The sequence below is a fragment of the Ambystoma mexicanum genome, chromosome 8 (assembly GCF_040938575.1).
Source record: "Ambystoma mexicanum isolate Mex_15411 chromosome 8, UKY_AmexF1_1, whole genome shotgun sequence".
Lineage (NCBI taxonomy): Eukaryota > Metazoa > Chordata > Amphibia > Caudata > Ambystomatidae > Ambystoma > Ambystoma mexicanum.
In genome coordinates this window covers 963341670-963355607 of record NC_090929.1, presented here as the reverse complement: position 1 = coordinate 963355607, position 13938 = coordinate 963341670, and positions in this window count along the sequence as shown.

The following is a 13938-nucleotide window of genomic DNA, read 5'->3' as shown; positions in this document are numbered from 1 at the left end:
CAGGCATGGATGCTGACAGTGAAGGCCAGGAGGCTGCTGCACAGGCCAAGACACCCGCCAAGGGATCCACGCCCAGCCAAGAAGGCACCAGACCATCAACCTCCAGGGCAATATCAAGGCCCACACTGCCACACAGAGCAGCACCACCAATACAGGGTAGGCAACTCGAGAGGCAAACACCATCCGAGACAACACCCAATGATACAGCTACACAGCAGTTGCCCATTGTGGTGGAGGCAGAGCCGGATTGGACATAGTCTGCTGCCACCAGCTCAATCGGGGAAGTAGCTCCCTCAGCCCCTCATAGCGATGCAGAGGCAGAGGGCCATGTTGAAGACCAATCAGACATGGACAGCAACCTCCATGGGGATGGCGCACATACGCTCAGTCCCCAGCCCACCCCCAGCACACCGCCCAGCACACCACAGAGGGCACCCCACTCAGCACCCATCAACACCAGTCTGGAGTACTGGGGAGTCCACATTTCTGCTCCCCATCAGAGGACAGCCCTGCATTGGGCCGCCCTGCAAGTGCCCCGTCCGTCTTCACAGCCACCTATGACATGGAGGCCCGCATGACGAGGATGGAGGCCCACCAGGGTCAGATGATTGAGCTGGTCAGGCAGTACGTGGTGGAGGGGGAATTGACCCACCGCGAAATCTGTGAGGACAATGCAGCACACATTTTGGCCATGAACAAAAACACGATGATGATACATGACAGTCTAGCAGCAGTGACCCAGGTCCTGGGCAGGATTGCCAAACACTTGCAGCAGCAGCGTCCAGCACGGACATATGCACTGGCAGGCACCTCCACTTCATCCAGCACACCTGCTAGCTCCTCTCAAACCAGCCCTGTGTAGTTGACCAGGCGCAGCGCACACCAACCAGACATGCAGCCCCCAGAACAAAAGAGCGGCCGCCACTAGCAGGGCCACCCTGCATGTGCTGACTGCATTTTGATGTTAAACATTAATAGTACATCATGTGTGGGATGTTAATGAGTGAAGGGGTATGGGGTGTTGGGGGTGTTGGAGGTTTTGGGGGAGGGGGCATGGGGTGTTGGGGGTGTTGGGGGCAGGGAGTATGGGGTTTTGGGGGTTTTGAGGGCAGGGGGGAGGGTGTGTTTGAGGTGGAGGGTTCACCCACAATGATGTTTAATTTTCAATACACCTGTTGTGTGCAAAATCATATCATGATTGGATATTTTTCATTTTGTGTGTGTTTATTCAATTCATGACAGTTCACAGTGCCCAACTCCCCACACACCCTGTGTCCATATGCACACGATGCCAGTGCCCAGTGTAGTACTAACACAGGACCATCAGCATCCCAGTGTCTCAGAAGAAATCGTCAATCACTGATTGGCGGACAGCACAGCCATCCTGTGCATCGCAACCTGGCAGGGGTGCTGCTTCTCCTCCATCATCATCTTCATCCTCACCCGGTGCATGCAGGTCAATGTCAGGTGGCAGTGGTATGTTTCTCCGGATGCACATGTTGTGCAGCATGGTACAGACCCCGGTGATCTTTCCGACCTTCTCAGGCCCGTAAAGGTGTGCTCCACCAGACCTGCTGAGGCAGCAGAACCGTGCCTTCAACAGGCCAAAGGTCTGCTCGTTCACAACACGGGTACAGGTATGAGCCCGATTGTAGTCCTCTTGGTGCTTATTCTGAGGGTTCCGAACAGGGGTAAGGAGCCAAGGTTTCAAGGGATAGCCAGCATCACCTGCATGGGAGCAAATGAGGTATGTGTGAGTCAATTCCTGACATGACACCTGTACTTGTCACCATCATGCCTGCAGCTATTCGGTGTTGACATGCACATGTCCCTGGATGTCTGCAATCATGTTCATTTGTCACAATGTGTGCTGTACTATGGTCTGCAGGTGTGGATTGCATTATCCAGATGATGCAGGGTGTTCACTTGCATGCTGTTGCAGATGTACTGTGGATGCCTACCACTGCATTTGCACCCATATAAGGGAAGGATAGTAATCTGTATGTATTGCTACTAGCAGCACTGGTGCAAGTGTCATCTTGATTTGTTATTCATTGGTTGGTATTTCCATGGTGGCATGCAGTACGACTGTGGTGGTTGGCCAGTGACAATCAGTGTATTTCCTTGATGGGATTTATTCGTGGGCACTCATGGGTGCATGTCCTGTGTTGTGCTTTGCTGCAGTCATGTTTGTTACGCATACTCACTGTATGTTGCTGGATTGTGTTGCAAAGTGTACGCTCAGATGATGTGCAGTCGACGCGTTGATGGATGTGGCCTGCTTGAAAGTATGCCATATTGGCATTGGTGTGCAGCATTGATCTTTTGTATGACATTGATGTGTCATGTTCAGGTTGGGATGTTTTGGCCCACAGTGTTTTGCTGTATGGCCATTGTCCAGTCACCACCCCAATCTCACCCAGATGTAGTATGCATCCTCCCCCATCTCATCCAGGTAGAGTATGAACCCCCCAATCTCACCCAGGTGGAGTATGCATCCCCCCAATCTCACCCAGGTGGAGTATGCATCCCCCATCTCACCAGGGTGGAGTATGCATCCCCCCAATCTCACCCAGGTGGAGTATGCATCCCCCCAATCTCATCCAGGTAGAGTATGAACCCCCCAATCTCACCCAGGTGGAGTATGCATCCCCCCAATCTCACCCAGGTGGAGTATGCATCCCCCCTCTCACCAGGGTGGAGTATGCATCCCCCCCAATCTCACCCAGGTGGAGCATGCATCCCCCCATCCCAACCAGGTGGAGTGTGCATCCCCCCATCTCCCCCAGGTGGAGTATGCATCCCCCCATTACACTGCCATGGGTCTGTCAAGTGACTTACCGAGCAGCCAGGCACATCATCCAGCATGTTGCTCCATGTAGCGGGGTAGCGAGGAGTTCTGCATCACCATTGCATCATCAGTGGATCTGGGAAATTGGGCACAACAATGTGTGATCATCTTGCTGGAGTCACGTACCACCTGCACATTGATGGAGTGGTATAACTTACGATTGCTATACACCACCTCCATGGCATGAGGGACCACCAATTCAATATGGGTGCAGTCGAGGGCACTGATGCAATTGGGCATACCTGCCAGTGCATGGAAGGCAACTTTAGTGTCAAGGAGCTCCAAACAGCACTGTGTATAACTTCTGTAGAAAATAAACTAAAAGCAGATGCAAAATAAATCCACAACATTTTTAAGTGTCACTTAGTGTGTGCATATTTAATATCCTGACAGTACATGCATACTTGCTAACATAACCCGTTCCAATCTACAGGTGCCTACACAGTCCTATGTTTTTCTCTACATTCTAGGTCTTATAGTGCAACTTTTCTAATTAAAAAACTGCAACTACAACTCCCAGAATGCAAAGCAAAAAACAAGACTTGATAAGCCTCTACATATTGCAACACATCATGTTTGCAAGTATGCATCCACTGTCAACATATTAAACCTCCACACACCAAGTACCCCTTAACCATGTTCTACAAATCTTTAACCTCCACTTTTCTTCTGTTTTACAAAAAAGTTACACACAGTGCTGCTATAAATGCTCATATGCTTTTTTTTATCTTTCATAAAAATGCTCCTTAAAACAAACTTTTTTACATGGTCACCATTTTCCATTTTTCATTCCATATTCATGTCACACTTTCGAACCTCACTTATTACAACCCTTGCACTGCCACCATTCTCAACCTGCTTACACATAGGTATGTACTGCCAAAGTATCTATATACGACACTTCACTATAGATATAAAGTACTCTTCTTTTCCAACCTCTACTATAAGCCACCAAACACTGCTGCAACATTACATTACCACTAGGCCACACTTTCCCTATTTGATAATTATACTGCAACACATTACACATACATTGCACCACAAACACAGCACTTCTTTGATTAAACTCAGCAGCAATGAAGTAACCTACACATACAATGTTTCCTTACACGCATTGTTCCCCTTTCCTTCTTACCTCCCAAACAACACTACTCATACTTCAATTGTTCTAACAACATACTTAATATACTTCACTATACTATCCAAAACACAACTTTATTAACTCTATTTCCGAACAACTTCTCCTACATTCATAAATAATAACCACTCTTACTGAAAGTACTTCACCATTACCATATATACACACTAACTTTCTTGTATAATTACAGGAAAAAAGAAAATTACTGAAGAGACATGTAAAGACTGGAGGGGGGTTATCTGTATTCCTGCCCTTTATATGGTAGAGTAGAAGCACAGAGCAACCCAGCCAAGATTCTCTATATGGTAACGTTGGGTGAGCAATTAAGGCTTAAGCATTCATGAGCTGATGCAGGATGGTTCTTAAGTACAGTGTAGTCCTCAAACCCTCACAAAGGAAAGTCCACACACTGTGTTAGTGATAACACAGTTCTTTATCTATATAAGGTTCAGAATATATACATGTTCAATAACACACTTTGTGCTCAGGCAAGACTGAAATGATAATTATGTACAGCATCTATGTGGCACCACAGTTCATTCTTAATTCCATTAAAATGGTTTACAAAACAGTTACACACAATTCCATTAATGTGCACCAACTGCTGACAGTCTCAATGGAATACAAATCAAATAGTAAAGTGAATCAACAATAGGCATAAGAGGGAAGACAAGTTGGGTTAAACAACTGGCAGAATTCTGGGTCCCTACCACTAGACACAGTTCTGTGTGAGGATCCTCCCACCTGTGCAACCAGTAAATAAAATATATTAACAAGCACAGTCCACATATTGTAAAATAGTCTTGGTTCCTTCTAAAAAAGGTTCTACTACCTCAATGTACCTGGTTTAGCAGAGTTCGACAATGGGTCGTTGATGGATACTTCTTGAGTGAACTCCCTTTTAGGCAGGAGCCACGATCATCAAAATCCCTTGAATTAAAAGGTGAACAATGTTGTCGAGATGGCAGCTTCGGCCTTCGCGGTGCTCGTCAGCGATCGATCTTGGATGTTCTGCAAAGATGAGGTGTGCGGTGCACCTCAATGATGATAGTTTGTTGCCACAAAGAGTCAATGAAGAACTTAGGCCCAGCAAGGGCATCGGGTCATTGGCAGTTGGTGTCGGCGATCAGGACTTGACCACTGCTGGCTTTCGGATCTTCGTCTGCACCTTTGTGGACTTCGGGTGGTGGGAAACCCACCAGCGGATTCTTCTCAGATCATCAGAGACCTTGTTTCTCCAGCGGGACAAAACGGTTGACGGTGATGAGCAAGACAGTCCTTGACTTCAAAGTGTCTTAGGTAATGGAGCGTTGCAGCTCCGGTCAATGAGGTTACAGCTGTCCTACGATCCTCCATCGACAGTGGTGGTCGTCGATGGCCTCGACGTCCTGACACTTCACTTCAGATTCCTCAGTAGTCCCAATCTCCGGTCGGCAACCTTTCGATGATTGACTTCCAGGGAGCCTTGGTGAAGGTTAGCTGGTGCATAATGTTCCAGTTGCTGTCCATATTTCCTACATTTGGGTACGTAACACCAGCTATTTCTCTGCATGAAAACAGGAACTTAACACATACGGCTTGCCTTTATAAAAACCCAAGTCAGGTCAAAACAGATGTTGGCAAAGTTGATTCTAGTTGGACAAGTTTGTTTAATTGATGCACACCTGTGATTAAAACACGGATTGTAGCAACTGCAACTCACACTTTCGTACTCATTATTATGGTTGACTTATGTGGAAGCACATCTCCTTGGAACACTCTGCTTTGTTTGCAGTTCAATATAGTAGGTTGGGGGATCCTACAGTTCCTAAGGTTTGCAGTATCCACAATACATTTTCAATTTGTATCAGCATTTCATAACTTATTACCCGAGCGCTCTACGACCAGGTACCCCACTTCTTCTTTTCTCTCTCCTAAAAAGTAAATACATTACTATACTGTTAATCTCTTTATTATGGTACCAATGTACTTTTGCTATATATTAGCCAACAGAACATTTATTTCACTCTTACTGATTACATTTCAGTATAAACACTCTTTTCTCATTCTCAGCTAAACAACATCATTATAACAACCTCTACTCTCCTCAAACATCATAATGTCCCTACGTATTCATTCACACCAACACACTCTTACTTACTCACTACCCAAAGCCCTTCACATATCTCAACACATAGTAACTCTTACAACCTTCCCACTGACAATTATCATGCCATTTCACAATTACACAGACCTGTATTTGTCTCTACCATCACATTCGCACACCCTTTCACAATACATCTATATATATTCCACAACTTTCTAACCCATAAGAATAAAAACAAGCCATATAGCCATCCACCTCTAAAACAATTTATAGAAAATACTCAAACAAAACTGCTAATAACATCACTTAACAAAACGAATCCAGCAACCACTAACAAAAGAATGCCCCTCTTCTAAAAAACTAAAACTAAAAAAAATGTATAAACAACAGCACACCTACAAATAACTCTAACCCAATATTGAACAATGGTAACGTAGGCCCAGTAAAACATTTTCCACTGAGGAGTACTTCACATTCTTATCAAAACAGCTGAAAAGTCACACTCTACCCTTAAAAATGACTGCAGAAGTCTAATCTTTGAAGCTCTAATTGACAGCTCATTTCTGATAAGAAGAAAGGTGTTTATATTCATTTTGAACAACAAGAAACCGCTAACTAATTAATCAGTAAATTACAAAATGTGCAAGGTCAATAGAGATAGCTTTTTAAACTTCCGTGCAGGTGAGAGGATTCACACAAGCAGCACAGAACCATATTTCAATGAAAAGGCTTTCAAACAAGAACAATGTGTAACATACATCAACAATCATTCAAATCTTTGTGACAATTCCTCAATCAATATGTGAAACTAAAAGACAAAAGTAGAATAAAAACTTTACAAACTATGGACTCCTGTCCAGTGTGCAACCACACTGGGCTGCAAGTACATTCATCAGCCTGCATTTCAACGTCTTGCAAAAGCACCTTCCACCACATCAAAATGTTAGCAACACACCATTCCACTATACAGAATCTTGTGCAGAGACTATACTATGCTAAAAGTCATGCTTTACAACTACAACACTTAAATAGCATACTCCTACATAACAGAGTTATTTGGAACAGCCAAATAACTCCTTCCACAAATACAGCACATCCAAAGTAAATATTTTGGATGTGAAGATCACTTAGAAAATTCAGTAACTTTGGAAAACATGAGTGAAAACCTTACAAACACCAACCTCCTAACACACTCATACAAAAAAGAAATATCAAAGTTTCAAGACACATCTGCTGAAATACCAGACCAAGGATGTGTCTGTTGTCGCAAAACCTTTTATAAAACGAGCACAAACATAGTAGATATGGCCTACAAAATAGAGGACAATAAGGAATCCCCATGGTTCCAATTAGCTTTATATTTAACAACAGAAAATACATACAAAATAACTGACCCTTCAATAGTTTGCACATACTGCAATACAAAGCTTGACAATAACCAAATGCCATCATGTGCTGTCACTAATAACTTAGAAATATTCCCACTTCCAAAGACTCTCCAACAACTTAACTTGTATGAGAGAATTATAATCCAAACAGTACACCCATTGCAAGCTATAATATGTCTTCAACCCAAAACAGCCAAGTTTCTTCCTTCTGACTTATGTATGGGAGGAAAGGTCCTTGAGTCCTCCTCCCCTCCATTTTAACCCCACGTGCAGATTATGATTTGTCCACCCACCACCCATGCACCTGTGGCCAGGTATGTGGGATGGCTGCCGGATGACCCATATGTATACACACATTGACCAGAAAGCTGATCCCAGACTCCATTTTGTACCACAGCCAGACTCCATTTTGTACTTGGTACCACAGGCCTCATAGACAAAGGTTGCCTGCAGAGCTGCAGCTCTCCCCACGGGATCACGCACAGTGAGCCTGTCATCTCCCTCACCCTCCTCTCCTCTGCATCCCTGCAGAGGGCCTGTTCCCACGGGAGACTAGGCGCAAACAAGCTACATGACAAACACGGTATCTTTCACCTTCCGCAGTTCGTCAATGACCTGTGAATGACCGAGCAAAGGCTTGGGTTTGAGGAACACAATCTGTCTCTACAAACATGTCCCGTCTCCTGGCAGACCCCACATTTATGGCATAAATTGTGATTAACCCCTGAACCTTGCTCTCCTTTTGAAGTAACAGATATAGATCCTACGCCTGTGTGCCACCCTGGTTCACCCATACTGCTAATCCCTCTGTGAAGGTTATAAATCCTCTCATGAAGGTGTGTATTAAGGGGCTAAAATTCAGAAAACGAAACAAGAAGATCCTCACCTATTTTTACTATTGGTTATATGTCTAAGCCCCATATTGTTGAATGAATCTTGTTCTTCGCAAAACACTCACTGTAATGTATGATATGCCAATTTACTTGTTCGATGTAATGCAAGGTACACAATCCAGATGCTCACTAGCCTTTCAAATATGCATGTGTTCACAAATATGCTCAACTTGCATACTGTTCCAAATGTATATAATACAAGATGGTGAAACCACATGTCATGATCTCTGCTTCCAAAAGATCAGGACTTGCCCGACTCCCTTGGAAGCAGACCCATAACCCGGGTTCCGAGTGCCAGCCAGTCCCAATTGGGACCTTTTGGACCCTGTCCTGGCGCCAGTGGCACCAGGCTCATAAAGATGCCCAGTCCCAGCGCTGGAAGCGCCGGGCTCATAATGCTTGGGTGGACTTACCTGCAGCAGACCATGCTGCTTACTTACCTGCCAGTTGAACCCCTGATCCTCTTCTGTTTGGGACTACTTTTCCTTTTGGGTGGGGCAGGAGCCACTCCCTAGGTTCAGAACACTGGAACTCTTCTGGAAAGCAGGAACTCTTTTCTTACCTAGGCGTGGCTGTGGAAGGAGACACCTAAGCACTACAGGAGGCTATTTAAACCACACCCGATGGATGAATCTTGCTTTGCGTTATTCTGCATTCTCTGCAGCAGAACGCTCATCGTGTCTTCTGCTTCTGATCCTGGGCCTAAGGGAACAAAGGCTTACCATCCTGGAATCCAGTCTTCAGCAGCACCTGTAAAGACAAAGAAAGAACAGGTTAGCACTACGGTCTTCAGTGGCAGCGCATCTCTTACCTGGTCCATCGGCTGTCACCAACGCCTCGCGCTGCATTCCGGCATCTGAAAGACAAAGGCTTACCTACTCTTCGCATGCTCCGGAGGTCTTCGCACTGCATTCCGACATCTGAAAGACAAAAGCTTACCAGCTCTTCGCACGCTCCGGAGGCCTTCGGCGCTGCATCCCGCATCTGAAAGACAAAAGAAGGTGCGTTTAAAGACATTGGGCAACTTTATTACTCACGTGCCATTACTCCTTCCCACGCCAAATCCAGTGGGTATTCCAGCACCCTTCAGCTTCTCTAAAGCTCTGAACTTGTACCTGCAAGATAAAAGGGACAGTTAGTGCGCATCGTGAAGCAGGCTGCAAGCGCTTACTTACGTGCTTCCAGGCGCTTCTATTCCTCACGCGGGTTCGATCCTCAACTCTCATCAGCCCGCCATCCGCCATCGCCGGAACCCTGCAAAACAAGAGATATCATTACAAAAGACTTTTAAGACATTTGAAGTGCCCAGAACTTACCGTTCGTGCAGTTAACGACGGACAGCAGTCCTCTGAGGTCAAGAGGCCTGCACCCTTATCCAGTGAAGAAACTGGTTACGGCACCCTGCCCTGAGGCAGATGGAGAGCTCGGCGTTCACTTACCTAAGGTGAGGGCGTTAACCTTTGGGGTTCTACAGGAGAAGAGAAAGGGAAGAGGAGAGAGGCACCCAATAACCCCAGTTCATTAATCCCATATTTTCTATCTGCAGACATCTTACTCTTCGAGTCAGACATACAGTGCACAGAGGTCCAGCCCAAAGAGCCAACCGCATGTTACACATCACCTTTGAAGATACGGCATTCACCCAGTCAAGACCGGCGCCTCTGCGGGAATCAGGTGAGCGTTACAGAACGCAAAGCCTACCGCAAAACTCCCACCCAGGCGCTATGGAAACCTCGGATACCGACCAGCTAGCCCAGTTACTTGGGGAACTAAGAGCAGAAGTGCATGCAGCCCGTCAGGAAACGAATGCTCTAAGAAGGGAACTGATTATTTCCAAGGAGCGAACAGACGATCTCGCTAGACAATTGCTACAGTCACAAGCCGGACAAACTCCGTTAGCCGCATCAGGGGCAAATCTTCCTTCAACATCCTCTACGAACCCAGTGCAGATCAACCTACCTGGGAATGTACCTCTGGCTCCGCCCGAACGATTTTCTGGTGACCCAAAGAGATTTGCAGTATTTATTAATCAGTGCCGGTTGCAGTTCTTATGCCGGCCAGCACACTTTCCAACTGATCAAGCTAAGGTAGCTTTCGTGCTTTCGTACCTTAGTGGCAATGCGGCAGACTGGTCAATCCCTCTAGTTAATCAAGATGATCCGGTTCTCCATGATTTTCAAGCTTTTCAGCTCAGTATGGAAAAACTGTTTGCAAGACATTCACAGGGGCAGGCCTTGGACAATGAGCTCCTTTCATTGCGACAGGGTAATCAAGACCTTTTGGCTTATATTGCGTCTTTCAACAGACTGATAGTGGAAACTCGATGGCCTGAGGACAAAAGGATTACGCTGTTTTATAGAGGTCTACGTGGAGAGCTCAAAGATGTGTTAGCCCAAGTAGTGAATCCCCCGCAAGACTGTTCGTACTATATTGACTTAGTCGTTCAAATTGACCACAGACTGCAGAACAGGAAGGCCGATCGTTCCAAGTTTGATGCTCGAGTATTTTCCAAACCACCAACTCCTACCAAAGGAGTAGACTCCGGGGAACCCATGAAAATAGGGGGCCTGAAAGGACCACTAACACAAAAGGAGCGGGAAAGGAGAAAACAGCTGCAATTATGCCTCTATTGCGGAAACTCGGGGCACTTTCTTCGAGACTGTCCGGTGAAACCAGCCAAGAAGGCAGTAGGAGCTGCAGTTACCAGGGTCACAAACTCTGAGCAGGGAAACGACCTCGCCCGACAAGAATAGAGGTCCTCTTGCCGAGCGTTAAAACCAGTTCCGTGACCTCGCATTTCGTGATACCTATGGTCCTCATTAGCCCTGAACATCCGGATCGATTACATGCGATTGAAGCTTACGTCGACACCGGTGCCATCGGCAATTATGTGGATCATGAAATGGTTTTGAGGATGAATCTGACTCTTTGTCCAAAGGCTGTAAAGGATGTCATTACTACGGTGGATGGTACGGAGATAGCCTCCGGACCAGTAACGCATACCACCCAAGAAGTGACGCTAGTAAGTCAAGATGGACACCATGAGAAGATCGTGTTCGATGTGATCAAGGCCCCTCAGTTCCAGATTATTCTAGGAATTCCTTGGTTAGAGAAGCACAATCCTCAGATCGATTGGCGAGCAAGAACGGTTCAGTTTCCAGAATGTGTCTCTACTTGTCACCCTCGACCTGGTGTTGCACTGGCAGCAATTTCCTCAGAGGCTCCCCAGTTACCTCCTGAATACCTAGAATTCCAAGATGTTTTCCGGAAGGATCAGGCTAACTCTCTACCTCCTCATAGGTCTTATGACTGCCAGATAGACCTGATACCTGGATCTACTCCTCCTTGTAGTAGAATTTATGCCCTCACCGAGCCTGAGAATCTTCACCTCCGACAATACCTGGAACAATACCTAGCGAATGGGTTTATTCGTCCTTCCAAGTCCCCTGCTTCCTCAGCTTTGTTCTTCGTTCCAAAAAAAGAAGGGGACCTTAGAACTTGTATAGATTATCGCGCCCTGAACCAGATCACCGTTAAGAATAGATATCCGTTACCTTTGATCCCTGAACTCCTGGACCAAGTCAGAAAAGCATGCATATATACAAAGCTGGATCTTAGAGGAGCCTACCACTTGGTACGAGTAAAAGAAGGCAATGAATGGAAGACAGCCTTCCGCACCAAGTATGGGCTATTTGAATATCAGGTCATGCCCTTCGGACTTTGCAATGCCCCGGCCGCCTTTCAATATTTTATGAACGATGTCCTCAGAGAGCTCATAGATGTGTGTGTTGTTGTTTACATTGATGACATCCTCGTTTATTCTTCATCGGAAACTGAACATCGGAAACACGTGAAAATGGTCCTCGAGAGATTCCGTCAACACAAACTTTTCGCTAAGTTGGAAAAATGTGTTTTCAACGTGACTGAAGTTGAATTCTTGGGATTCATATTATCACCTAGCGGAGTGCGTATGGATTCAAAGAAGGTCGATGCAATTCTCAAATGGCCATCGCCATCCTCCGTAAAAGGTGTTCAAAGCATGTTAGGCTTCGCTAATTTTTACCGCAGGTTTATCCCCGAATTCTCTCGAATAGTCCAGCCCATCACCGCCTTGTTAAAGAAAAACAAACGTTTTGAATGGTCTACCGAGGCGGAACAAGCTTTCCAGAATTTGAAGACTAGATTTATCTCTGCACCGATCTTAAAACATCCTCGCCCAGAACTCCCCTACATCGTTGAAACTGATGCTTCGAGCCTTGCCATGGGGGCAGTTCTATCACAAAAGGACCCAGTAACCAATCAGTTGCATCCCGTGGCATTTTGGTCCCGCAAATTCTCGCCTCCTGAAATCAATTACACTATTACTGATAAGGAACTTCTAGCTATCAAGTCCGCCTTTAAGGCTTGGCGGCATTATCTTCTGGGGGCCCGACACACCGTTACTGTGATTACAGATCACCGAAACCTGCAATATTTGAAAACCGCAAAAGCTCAATCCTCTAGGCAACTCCGTTGGGCACTATTCTTTGCCAAGTTTGACTTCATAATTACCTATCGACCTGGTACAAAAAACGGTAAAGCTGATGCCCTTTCTCGGATGGGAGTGGAAGAACATTTGATCAATCCTAAACCTGTACCTATCATTACCGAACAAAGAATTCTAGGTGTAATCGCCACACAATCCATAGAGGAAGTTAAGAATAAAGCCAGGCTACTGGTAACTCCAGCAGACATACAGAATTGGCATCTGCAGGGAAAGGACTTTACGGTGAAGGACAACCTATTATATTTCCAAGAACGGTTATACCTGCCCAGCACAGATTTACAGAAAAAGGTAATCTCTTGTTATCACGATTCTTTAATGGAAGGACATCCCGGTATGACCAAGACCTCGGAAAAGATCAAGCGCTACTTCTGGTGGCCGTCTTGGAAAAAAGATATCAGAGACTTTATAATGTCCTGTGGAGTATGCGCCCAAAACAAGAGTCAAAAGGAAAAACCAGCCGGCCTCTTACGCCCCATTGACATCCCACCTCGCCCTTGGCATACGCTTTCTATGGACTTCATCACCGATCTACCTCCATGCTCCGGATACAATACGATCCTAGTAATCGTGGACCTATTCTCCAAGATGGCGCATTTCATTCCACTCAAAGGCTTACCAACAGCAGCAACTCTGGCCCGAGAATTTCTCGAAAACATCGTCCGACTGCACGGTTTTCCTTCAGTTCTAATTTCGGATCGAGGTAGTCAATTTATTTCTCATTTTTGGCGAAGTTGCTGTCGGTCGGCTCAAATTGATGTGAGACTTTCGACCAGCCACCACCCTCAAACCGACGGACAAACCGAAAGGACCAATCAAACTCTGGAACAGTATTTGCGCTGCATGCTACAACAAACTGAAAAAACTTGGAAAGATATCCTTTGGATAGCCGAATATGCCTACAATAACTCTGTCCACTCGGGAACTGGGAAGACCCCGTTTTTTCTTTTATACGGTAGTCACCCTCGAACCTTGGAGTTTGATCCACTCCAAGATCTTGGAACACCAGCAGTAGACCACCTGCATTCTACAATCACCC